Source organism: Phyllobates terribilis, unplaced genomic scaffold (assembly GCF_046119375.1).
Source record: "Phyllobates terribilis strain yellow unplaced genomic scaffold, ASM4611937v1 Scaffold_13__5_contigs__length_258822181, whole genome shotgun sequence".
NCBI classification, from domain to species: domain Eukaryota; kingdom Metazoa; phylum Chordata; class Amphibia; order Anura; family Dendrobatidae; genus Phyllobates; species Phyllobates terribilis.
The window spans coordinates 26,297,919-26,309,722 of NW_027362773.1; positions in this window are offsets into that span (position 1 = coordinate 26,297,919).

Sequence of the window (11,804 nt, forward strand, 5' to 3'; positions counted from 1 at the left end):
TGTGATTGAGTGATATATACTAGGACATCATCAGCAAATAGAGAGCACTTGTACTCGGTGCCTCCCACCTCAATCCACCTAATATTGGGGTTATGGCGAATTGATGAGAGCAGGTGCTCCGTCACTAGGATGTATAAGAGAGGGGACAGAGGACATCCCTGCCTTGTCCCATTGGTGATTGTGAAAGGTGATGAAAATGTTCTGACGCACCCCCTGGGCCTTGGGACACCCGGAGCCGGACCCTTTTTGGTGGATGCTGGTGGTTGTAGTCTTCGTGGCGGCGATCCGGTTCCGTGGCTCAGGGTGGTCAAACCAGTGGCGGAACTATTTATGTGGTTTTGATGTTTAAATGTCCGACTACGCCACCCGTGGATTGCGGTCAGAGTGAACCGCCGCTACAGGGCAGACCGCTAAGGCTGGTGTTGTGGGTGCAGCAGAGCGTAGCATAACTCCCCACGGGAGGAGTATAGCCTCAGGGCAGTGTATGCGGAGGATGGGGGTGATGGTGCAGGGCAGCAGCAGTAACGACACGGAGTCAGTGATGCAGTTCAGGGCCTTTACTCACAGTTCTTATTATCCAGACCACGTCTGCAGGTAACAGCTGCCCACGTCGTACTGTGCTCACCAGGTGAGGGGCTCAGACAACTCCCAGATAACTTTGGAGCGCTTCACAGGACCCCCTTTGTGTGTCCTTTGTCTGGCCTTTCTTACCAACACTTCTGTCCGGCTGCCTCGGGCCTCCTCTTGGTAAACTTGGCGCCAGTTTCCCTGACCCTATGTGGTGCCTTCCTAGCGGGTGGAGCAAGGGGCTGCGCCACATAAAATGTCAGAGCCTCCGGTTTCTAGCTGAGGGTCGTTTCCTGCCTCCACTAGTTCGGGGACCGGTCTCCCCCTTTGGCCTGACCCCTCCACGCAGGTGGATTCGGGCGTGCGGTGGCGACTCGCCCGTCCGCACCCCTGGGATCCCTTCATTCCTCGTTCCTGGAGCCTTCTCCGCTCCTCTTCCTTCCTTCTCCCTCTTGCAGGCCTGGGCCTCTGTTACTAGGCCCGCCTCCGGAGCAGAGCTCATGCAGAGCCCCTGCTCCCTGCCACTTCTGCTCAGACTTCTCTGCACTGAACTAAGATGGTGCCCACCTTTTATACTCCCTTCTCAATGCACCCAGGAACTGCTTCCTCCCTGCTCCTGCACTACAGGGTTCCCCTTCCTCAGTGTTCCCTCCCCCCACTCCAGCCAGGGACAGGGACTGTCGTGCCCATCTCAGGGGCATATTGGTCGCCCTGCCCCACGGCAATGTGGTGTAATGCATGCAGGTGTCGGGTCCTGATCCACACTCCATCCTTACCTGAGAGTGAGATATCACACCTCTGGGTGAGGTGCAATACGTCTGTAGCAACCGAGCCCTCAGGGTGCTACAGTTCCATTTATCTTCAGCCTAGGTGACGTATTGCGATACAGGGCCGTGATTTTGGCTATAAAAGGGTCCCCTAGACCCCTACCCCAAGCTCTTTAAGAGAATCATATATGGCGTGCCAGGAGACTCTATGGAATGCTTTCTCAGCATCCAACGAGAGTATCTAATTACAAATTTTTAACTGCATCTAGCCCAGGAAATACTTTGTGCCTAGTAGCAGTGTCTGCTAGTCAGCGGATTATCCCGGCTGTTAAGCAAGCTACACCACCTGTAGTTTAGACACTTAATTTTTTCAAAGGAAATGCTTCGGGACCATGGGATACTTAGTGAAGAGCATCAGGAGGCACCCCAAGGCATAGGGGCTGGGACTGGCAGTAGGATGCCTTGCGGTGGACAGCCGAGCTCGATCCTTATAAAAGCTTTTTAACTGCAGCAGCTTTAGTGGACGCTACTGGAGCTGGAATTACCGCGGCTGCTGGCATGAGACTTGCCCTCCAATAGATCCTTGTAAATGGATTTAAAGTGTATTCATTCAAATTAGAGAGACAATTTAAATTAAAAAGCTTAGAGCTGCCTCCACCACAGGGGGGCTCGCTCGACCCACCAGCGGACAGGCACCAGTATTGGGAGAGGGGGGCTGGCCGTCAGGGTTCACCGCGGCTCTGGCACAAACCCGGCGACACGGAGGTGGCACGGGCAGGAGCGGACTGGCCATGTCGGCTTCTCACTTTTTGGATTTTAGAAGGGCATGACATGCCTATATCTGTGTCTCCCCCTCCTTTTACTCCTCCACCTCTTTTATTTTCGCATGACTATATGTACTTGTCACTTTTCCATGTGTTAGTTATGTCTTCTGAGCAGTTTGTCAGCTTTTGGACACCTTTGAAGGTGTTTTCTATGTGTTTCTATGTGTTTTTGTTTGCCTGCCATTGGTTTTAACGGTGTTCGAAGGTGTTCGACGAACAGTTCGACGAACAGTTCGGCGAACACACGGGTGTTCGACGAACCGAACCGAACTCGAACACTACGGGGGTGGCTCAACACTAGCTGCAATGAAGCATTGTCCTGCATAAAAATCATGGTTTTCTTAAAAAATGTAGACTTTTTCCTGGATCACTGCTTGAAAAATGTGTCTTCTAAAAATTGGTGGTGATAGTTTTCGTAGTTGATTTTGACTCCATCTTAAACCCAAAAAAGTCCAGCACAGTGCCAGAGTAAGGCTACATTCACATGACCATATTTTCGGTCTGAGTGCTGTCTGTGAAAAAAAAATGGATCCCATACGGATTATCTGTATAGCATTCAGTTTTTATGCATTCATTACAATTCCTTAACATAGGAAACTGTATTTGGTCTTGTAAAAGTTAATAACTGTTCATATATAAGAACAGATGCTATACTGATGAAATCTGGATGAATCTCAGACAAATTTTTTGATATGCTCATGTGAAGTTATCCTAATGGTGATGACCGACACATATGATGCACATTTTGAAAATTTATCTCTTCAGATTCTTGGAGAGTTTTTGTTGTTGTCTTGATCATAAAATGTTGTCCGATCATTCACTATGCTTTTAAATCCTACAAGACATGCCAAAAAAAAATTATACAAATCTAATCATTTTCAAAACTTCCATTAATCTGCCCGTTGATTGAAAAATTATTTCTATTCCAGATAATCCAACTTCAAGATGACTTCAGAAAGCAATACATACCACAGAACAGCTATAGCTAGCTAACTAGTAGTGACTAGCTAACTGCCTTTTGGGATACAATGCCAAAGTTTCTATTCAGGACCTTCAGTTATATAAGTGTAAGAGAAGGGGCAGACCAGCTCATAGCGCTCTCCATATTGTGCACCGAGCATACACAAGCTGCACATCAAGAAACCAAATGATAGCAACAATTCAAGATAGCTTTTTATAAACTCATCCAATATGGAGGCACAACACACAGAGTGCATGGAAATTAACAATTAAAACATAGACAAGTGCACTGAACATAAATCTGTATCAGTGCTGGAAACAAATCTCACAGGTCATCATCTTCCTTCGGCAATGGCTTGCCTGGTAATAAAATTCAGTGTTATATAGAAATATACAGGGCAAAAGAACTGTAACTGGCAAAAGGGTGGCTAGAGTCAACCACCACCTTCACAGAAGCATAGAAGCACTTGTCACAGAATATGTTTTGGATCTATTCTTCATACTAACCCTACTTTTTATGAAAGCCATTTATCAGTCACTTAAATGTAGTTTTCTCTGTGTTGTTTGACTGACAGCTATTCTTCGTTAGCCTCATACACATGCACGCTTGGTTTAGCTGAGTCTGCATGGGTTCTTAATACAGAAAGGGTAGTCAACAGCTGCCAGACACCAGAGGTGATTTATCTCTCCTTAGAAAAATGAAGATCGTTCACACTGAAATCCATCAAGCCAACCCTTCAGACACTAGGTTCTTGGCTGACATTCATTTAATGCGTATAACATCTATATTGTTCTAGGGGTTTAGTAGGAACTAGGACAAACAGTACATACCATCCAGGCACCATGCAGCTCAAAGGAGGCTGTTGGATAGAGGGAGCTCCAGGATTAAGTGGTGAGGACATATGTAATGGTCCATCTACATGGGCCAACGTCAGGTGAGGAACGAGCACCGACTGACAATAGTTGAGTCAGTTACCACTTGTTTACTGGACAGTTTACACAGGCTGAGCAGCGATGATGGGGACTGAGCGATCACTAATATGAATTATCTGTCATCATATTACAGTAAATGTAGTAGCGTTATAAGGGGGGCATAAGGGCCCACCTGGAGCAATCAGCATTTACAGTTAAACGTTGTGGTACAACAAAAAGACATGGTCGCCAGTTGCTATAGGCCTGCAGCCTACAGAACAAAAGGGTGGAGGGCACCACGTCAAAGTCCTGACGTGGTGACATCCTGTGCATGCCCCATCGGGACGCCCACTCTGAAAGTTCCAACAGACTCACTAGAATCCGGGGTTTGGTGAGTATATGATGTTTATTTTTTATTTTAATAGTCGGTATTATAGGGGGCCTGTTGGCATCATACTATGTGGGGATCATACAATGTGTGGGGACATTATACTGTGTGGAGACTAATGATGGGCTATTATACTGTGGGGGGGGCTATAGGGGATCTTACTGTGTGGGTGGACTATGGTATCATTATGCTGTGTGAGTGGGGTCATGATATGTGTGGAAGATTACCCTGTCTGTGGGAGGATCATGCCATGTGGGGGGAATCATGCTGTGTGTAGGGAACTATTAGGTATCATGCTTTGGGGGCATTATACTATGTGTGGGGAATCATAATATGCATGGAGGATCGCAGAATGTGTGGGTGATCATACTGCGGATCATAATGAATGTGAGGACATTATACTATGTGTAGGGGCCGTGGTGGGTTCATACTATGTGGGGGACTTAGGGGACTGTGTGCATATGTATATGTATTTTATTCTGCGGAACTCATGGAATATTATTACTGTGCGTGGGAAGGGGTCTCTGGGGATATTACTAAATGTTAAGTAAGCATTTACAGTATAAAGCATTATTACATTATATTGGCACTCGGGGTATTGTAACTATCAACAGGGTACACAAGATGCATTATTGCTGTGTAGGGCACTCACAGAGGGCATTGATATTCTCTAGGGGTCAAATTTACCATTTACAGTGCACAAAGGGGGCATTCTAATTTGTAAAAGGGGCAGAGTTGGGCATTTTGATGTGGGGCACTACGAGGTGCACTGTTACAATGATCCACACCAGGTGCAGTAATAGGTGCACATGTTTGTGCAGGTTAGGAATAAATGGGGATGGTCCTGGAAATGTGACAAGTCAAATGCGTCTTTGTTGTAATCTCTGCAGATGAGTCCTGGTTTGTAGAAGTTGTCATGGAGGTCTGATCCAGATGGGAAAAGTGAACGACTCCATCACAAAGAATATCTGCTGTAAGTCACTCTGACTCTTATATGTTCTGCGGGACTGGTATCTACCACTATGTGGTCACTGTATGGCGATAATATGAGACTTGTTTTTTGTATACTTATTTTGTTTTTCAGTAATAGCATGGTCATCTGCTGAGGTTCCCCTTTCCCTACATTAATTAGGGGGCGCCACCATAGTTTTAAACATGGTTACCTGGCTAGGGGCCCACTGAGTTGTGTTTCGCCCCCTTGAGCTGAGCGGCTCGCTATGCCTCTGACTACATGTTATTCTCAGGGTGATGCACTGGCAATAAAAATTAAATCACCCGATAAACAAGTGTTTTGCTCGTTCATTGAGTGATTGCCGGCATGTTCACACCGCCAGATAATCAAGGACGAGCGTTCATACACATGCACGTTCAATGATTATTGCCGTGTGTAAAAAGGTCATAAAATTCCCGACTCTAAGCAAACTTCAATGATAGATGACAAGGAATTTGGAAACTGGACTATAGAAGTCGTATAGAAGGGGAGAATGGGGAGAAGAATACCGAGCCCTTCTGCAATAGCCATATGGTGAAATATTTTCCCAGCATTATCCTTTTCTTGGTTTTAGGGTCCACTCCCCAATATTCCATTGTATGAAAATAACCCCAACATATATTTATTTTCCACAAATCATAGCCCTCAGAACTGTTTGATATCGTCTGATGTTTTGCATTTTAGAAATATTTATTTATTCATTTGAAGAAGCTGCTTTTAACAGATGGTGAGAAGACTACAGATGGGAGAGAAGAGCGGGATAAGATTCCAGACCCACTCGGAGAAAAACATCATAAAAGAAAGCAGAGAGACAACAGTCTAAAAGCCGAGCATTGCAGATAGGAAGAGGTGCACTGAGGACATTTGTAGGATCATTTGTGAGATAATTCAGCCTGGAAGACCCTTAAAGGGAATCTGTCACTAATTATTTCCACCTAATCTGAGAGCAGCATGGTGTAGGGGAAGAGACCCTGATTCCAGTGATGTGTCACTTACTGGGCTGCTTGCTTCAGTTTTGATAAAATCACTGTTTTATCAGCAGGAGATTATCACTAGAGGACTAGTAAACCTGCTGCCAGGTAGTCCTTCATAGGTTATGCATAACCCCGCCCCCACCACTGATTGGCAGCTTTCTGCCTATGCACAGTGTACACAGGAATCTGCCAATCAGTGGTGTGGGCGGGGTTAGACAGAGTTCATCATTTAGAGCAGTGGTCGGCAAACTTTTTTGCACCAGGGACCGGCTTTAAGCAAGACCAGTTTTCAATGGCCCGGTGGGGGTGGGGGCGGGGCTTTGGTCATATGTGGGTGGGGTTATGGAGGGGTGGAGCTTAGTGCATACTTATCATATAATTATGACATTTATAATGAGAATGTGATTCAACTTACCATAGGTTCAGGATGAGTGGGAGCACCAGGCTTGTTTCCCTGGATCAGTGGGAGCACTGGGCTTGTTTTCCTGCAACAAGACGGTCCCATCTAGGTCCCATCTGATGATGATGACCACTACTGCTGCTACTGGACACAGCCACTGCTGCTATGAATTTTCACTGTTATTTGCTTTTTTCACTTTAACCAGAAAATCTGCTGCTGGGCCGCACGACACCAGAACACAGCTACAGGAGTCATAAGGGTGGGACACCTGACGTCATATCTAGCTGCCCATTAGCATCCAGAGCCCCTCCAACTCTCAGCTAGCAGGAAGGGAAGGAGCGCTGGACACACATGACCTGGTTGTCCCTGCTCCTGCCTGAGCACATTCTGCCAGTAGGGCCGCATGGCTAATTATCTATTCACTGCCAGTCCCTCCTCCTCTTTTCTTATAGGCTTCTGATCACATGCTGGCTTTCTCCCTGCTGATCCTCTACAACTGTTAGCGGCGCTGCGGACCGGCTGAAAAACTCCAACGGCCCGGTCCTGGTCCGCGGACCGGCGGTTGGGGACCTCTGATTTAGAGTACTGCTAGATCTGCCGCACATAAAACTGTGATTTTATCAAAATTACTGCAAGCAGCCCCATAAGTAACGCATCACCTGAATCAAGGTCTCTGCCCCTACATCTTGCTGCTCTCAGATTGAGTAGCAAAAATTTGGGGACAGATTCTTTTTAATGCTATATATATGACGCGCCCCCTGGGACATATTCCTTTTTGAGGGGAATACCCGGCACCGGATCAGATGGGGGGGGGGTTGTAGTCTCCGAGCGGCTGTGACCCGGTCCCGCGCCCAGGGCGTCAAGCTCAGTGTTATGTGGCAGCTTTACAGATGTTACTAAAGTTCTTTTGTGTCGACTACGCCACCCGTTGTAATGCGGTCACTGTGGCCGCCGCTGCAGCAGGGTCCGCTGAGGCTGATGGTGGGTGCGCAGCTTGGTGGGATAACCCCCAACGGGAGGGGTATAGCCTCAGAGGGGACAGGCGCAGAGGATGGGGGTTGTGATGGTGCGGTGCAGCCGGCAATGAAGACAGACTCGGGTTGTGCAGTTAAGGGTGTTTACTTACTGCAGATGTTGTACTGGTCACTCCAGCTGCTAGTGACCACCCGAGCCGTGCTGCGTCCACCAGGTCCTGGATCCAGCCAACCCCCAAACAAGTCCGGAGCGTGGCCCTGAGCTCTCCCTCTGTCCTTTCTTCAGCCGTCCCCACCAGTGATTCACCTAGGTCCAGCTCCCTCGGGCCTTCTGTTGGGACACCCTTGGCCCTGGGTTCCCTGACCCTTCATGTGGTGTGCCTTCGGGGTGAATGTGGTGGGTGACCGTGGCAAACGCTGCCCACGATCTCCGGTCTCTGGCTAGGGATTGTTTTTGCCCCCACCAGCTTGGGTTCCGGTACCCTGATGCTGACTCCTCACCCGGTGCTCTAATTTGGGTTCTTGGGTCCCTTCAGTCTTCCCCCTCTGGGTCTTCCTCTGCTCCACTCTCTCTCTCTCCAGGGCTGCTGTTTCCTTCTCTCTCCTCTCCAACTCCCTTTCTGCGTCTGAACTTGTCCTCTGCAGCTGACTGACTCTCTGCGTCTGACCCTGATTCTAGTTGGTGCCCACCTTATATATCCCTCTATGTGTGAGCTCAGGTGACCAGCACCCAATGAGCTCCTATCTTTACCCAGGCTGCTCCCCCTATCTGCCCCTACACTACATGGGATGTACCACCCCCCTCCCACTCCAGCCAGGAACAGGCTCGGTTGTACCTGCACATTTCTAAGTGGGAGTACCGTCGGCCTGCTCCTCTGAAATGGGATGTATGTAGTGCATGCAGTCTATCTGAGCTCAGTTCCACTCTCCATCCTTACCCGGGAGTGGAATATCACACCTCTGGGTTGAGGTGCAATACCCCTGTAGCAGCCGAATCCTCAGGGTGCTACATTCCCCCCTGGTAAACCACAGCACGTCCTCGGGCTGTAAAGACATAAAACACCAAAACATACAAAAAATTTTTTTTTTTTTCATATAAACATATAAAACATTATATATATAAAACTTTTTTATATAAACATTCTCGTAGACTTCTCTTGTCTCTGGTTCCTCCTCCGGACACTGTGCACCGTGTGTCCGGGAAAAGTGCGACAGTCTCTTAGAAAATCTGGTTTTCCTATAAAACCGGTAGGGGGCGCTTTAGGACGCGCAACTATTTACAGGGGAAGTTGGCCGCTCTCAGTCCTCGGCCAGGTAGAGGGATGGGAATGGCTGCTCACAGTCCTCAGCCTGTAGGATAAAGGGGTTAACGGGTAACAGTTCACTGGTCCCAACGGGGACTATTTTAGCAGCAACAGTTTCAGTTTCTTTATACCCCCATTGGGTAACTTATTTACAGCACCTGCTCTGCCGCACTCAACGGCGTCTTCCTCCTGCTCTTTGAACTTCAGACCCGTCCGGGTCCTCTTGCTCCTCCTCCTCGCACCGCAACTCCTCCTCCGTCAGGCGGTGTACGTGGAGGGCGTAAGGTCCTTTGGCACACTTGTGCCGGGTAAAGGTGACCTCGTCCCCGATGTAGAGGTCACGACCTCTGTGCCCCTCCGGCAGATGGGACTCCACGTCTCTGCGCGTGACAAAGACGTCGCCGTGGGTGTTGTTGTCTCGAATGAAGCCCCACCCGTGCTGCTGGTTGAACTTTATTACAGTCCCGGTGGTACGGGGACTGTGCGCTGCACGGGGGTCCCTCCTGGTCCGGCTCTTTTGCTCGGCGCTCCTTATTTGGGCCTGTTGTTCCCGGACCCGCCTCTCTCTCCGCTCCCTCGCGAACTCCTCGAGCTGCTGTCGGCAACACTCGGCGCGGTCTGCTGCAGCTGCCCTAGTTTCCTGAGTGAACCCCATTAGATCTTCTCCAGTGGGGTCCCACTCAAACTGCGCTTCCGCTAGCGGGGGCGAGATCCGTGCCACGGGCTTCGGAGCCGGAATCAGGGGTTCATCCAGGGGTCTTAGTCTCTGCTGCCGTTCCAGCTCATGGTATCCTTCGGGCCAGATGAAGGGCCGCCCGTCCGGCCATGTGAGCTGGCTGAACAAGTCCTCCCCCAGGTGTGGCACCCTTGGTATTGCGGGCGCGGGCGCGGTGGTGGTGGCGCCCGGGTTGCCCAGGCCTTGCGGCCAGGCCTGGGGCACCTGGAAGGTGAAGGGCACCGTTAGGACGGCGGCGCCCTGGGCTACCTGGCCTTGCGGCCAGGCCGGAGGCTCCGCGGAGGTAGGGGGCGCTGTTGGTGATGCGGCGCCCGGGGGTACTAGGCCTTGCGACCAGGCTGGTGGTATTTCCTGCTTTGTCACGCTCCGGGTCGAGGCGCGTGACGTCACAGGGGTCGCTGCGGCGGCTTCCGGTCGGGGCCTAGTCCATAGCGGTGACGTGGCGGCTACGGGCACAGCAGGGGGACTTTCGGGCTCTGCGACGGGGAGCTGGGGCAGGTGAGCGGTGTCACGGCTTGGGGTATAGGCGTCCCCTTTACCTGCCTCCATGCGTTCGGCTCCCTCCTCGGCGCCGTCTCCGGCCTTGGGTCCTCCCGCGCCATCCTCAGAGGCGGTCTGCTTCCTCTTCCAGGGTAGCGTGCTCCGCTGACTGGTCTCTGCGTGCTGAGCCATCTCCCGGCTCCACTCCGCCAGTATCTCCCGCTGTACCCGGGCCATCCTCCGTGCGAGGCCCTCCAGGGCAGTTTGTGCACACTCCCGGTCTCGGGGGAGCTGTGCAAGGATCTCCGCTAGACCTAGCGGGGTCGTGGACTCTAGCAGGCTCCTGACCATCGGGTCGGTGCTGCTCTGCTCTCCTTCCGGCAGGCTCCTGGCCAGCGGGCCGGTGCTGCTCTGCCCTCCTTTCTCGGTCTCTAGCAGACTCCTGGCCAGCGGGCCGGTGCTGTTCTGCTTTTTCTCCATATCCGGGTAAGCTCCTCCGCTACTCCTCGTTAGACCTCTTGCCTCCGGGTGCGCTCGCTCCAGACTGCTCCAAGCGACACCCATCTTTTCTCTTCTCTTTCGTCTCCTCCCACCTTGAGGGCGGTCCCGGGGCAACTCGGTGACTGTCAGCTCCAGGGGGAGTTCTTTCACGCTGACAGACACCTCCAGCATCACAGTCTCTGTTGGTGGGGGCGGTTTCCACTTTTGGCGCCATTTTCTGTCCTGGCCCACGATGGGAGGTGGCCTCTTGCCCTCCTTTGGCACGCCCATAATGGCGTCCGCTGCTCTTCCAAGGCGGGAAATCTGCAGTTTTGGCGGGAAGCGTCGCCCAGTGGCGGGAAACTCTGCAGATGGCGGGAACAAGTTGGAAATGGCGGACAATCGGCGGGAAACGACTGGTGATGGGGTCCGATGGCGGGGACCCTCCGGAACCGGCGGGAGACTTCTTTCTGAGGTAAACTTGCACTTTTCTTCAGGCACGCAGTACCCGGTTGTTGTGGGCACGTAATCCTGCCGACTACGCCAAAGTTGACGCGCCCCCTGGGACATATTCCTTTTTGAGGGGAATACCCGGCACCGGATCAGATGGGGGGGGGGTTGTAGTCTCCGAGCGGCTGTGACCCGGTCCCGTGCCCAGGGCGTCAAGCTCAGTGTTATGTGGCAGCTTTACAGATGTTACTAAAGTTCTTTTGTGTCGACTACGCCACCCGTTGTAATGCGGTCACTGTGGCCGCCGCTGCAGCAGGGTCCGCTGAGGCTGATGGTGGGTGCGCAGCTTGGTGGGATAACCCCCAACGGGAGGGGTATAGCCTCAGAGGGGACAGGCGCAGAGGATGGGGGTTGTGATGGTGCGGTGCAGCCAGCAATGAAGACAGACTCGGGTTGTGCAGTTAAGGGTGTTTACTTACTGCAGATGTTGTACTGGTCACTCCAGCTGCTAGTGACCACCCGAGCCGTGCTGCGTCCACCAGGTCCTGGATCCAGCCAACCCCCAAACAAGTCCGGAGCGTGGCCCTGAGCTCTCCC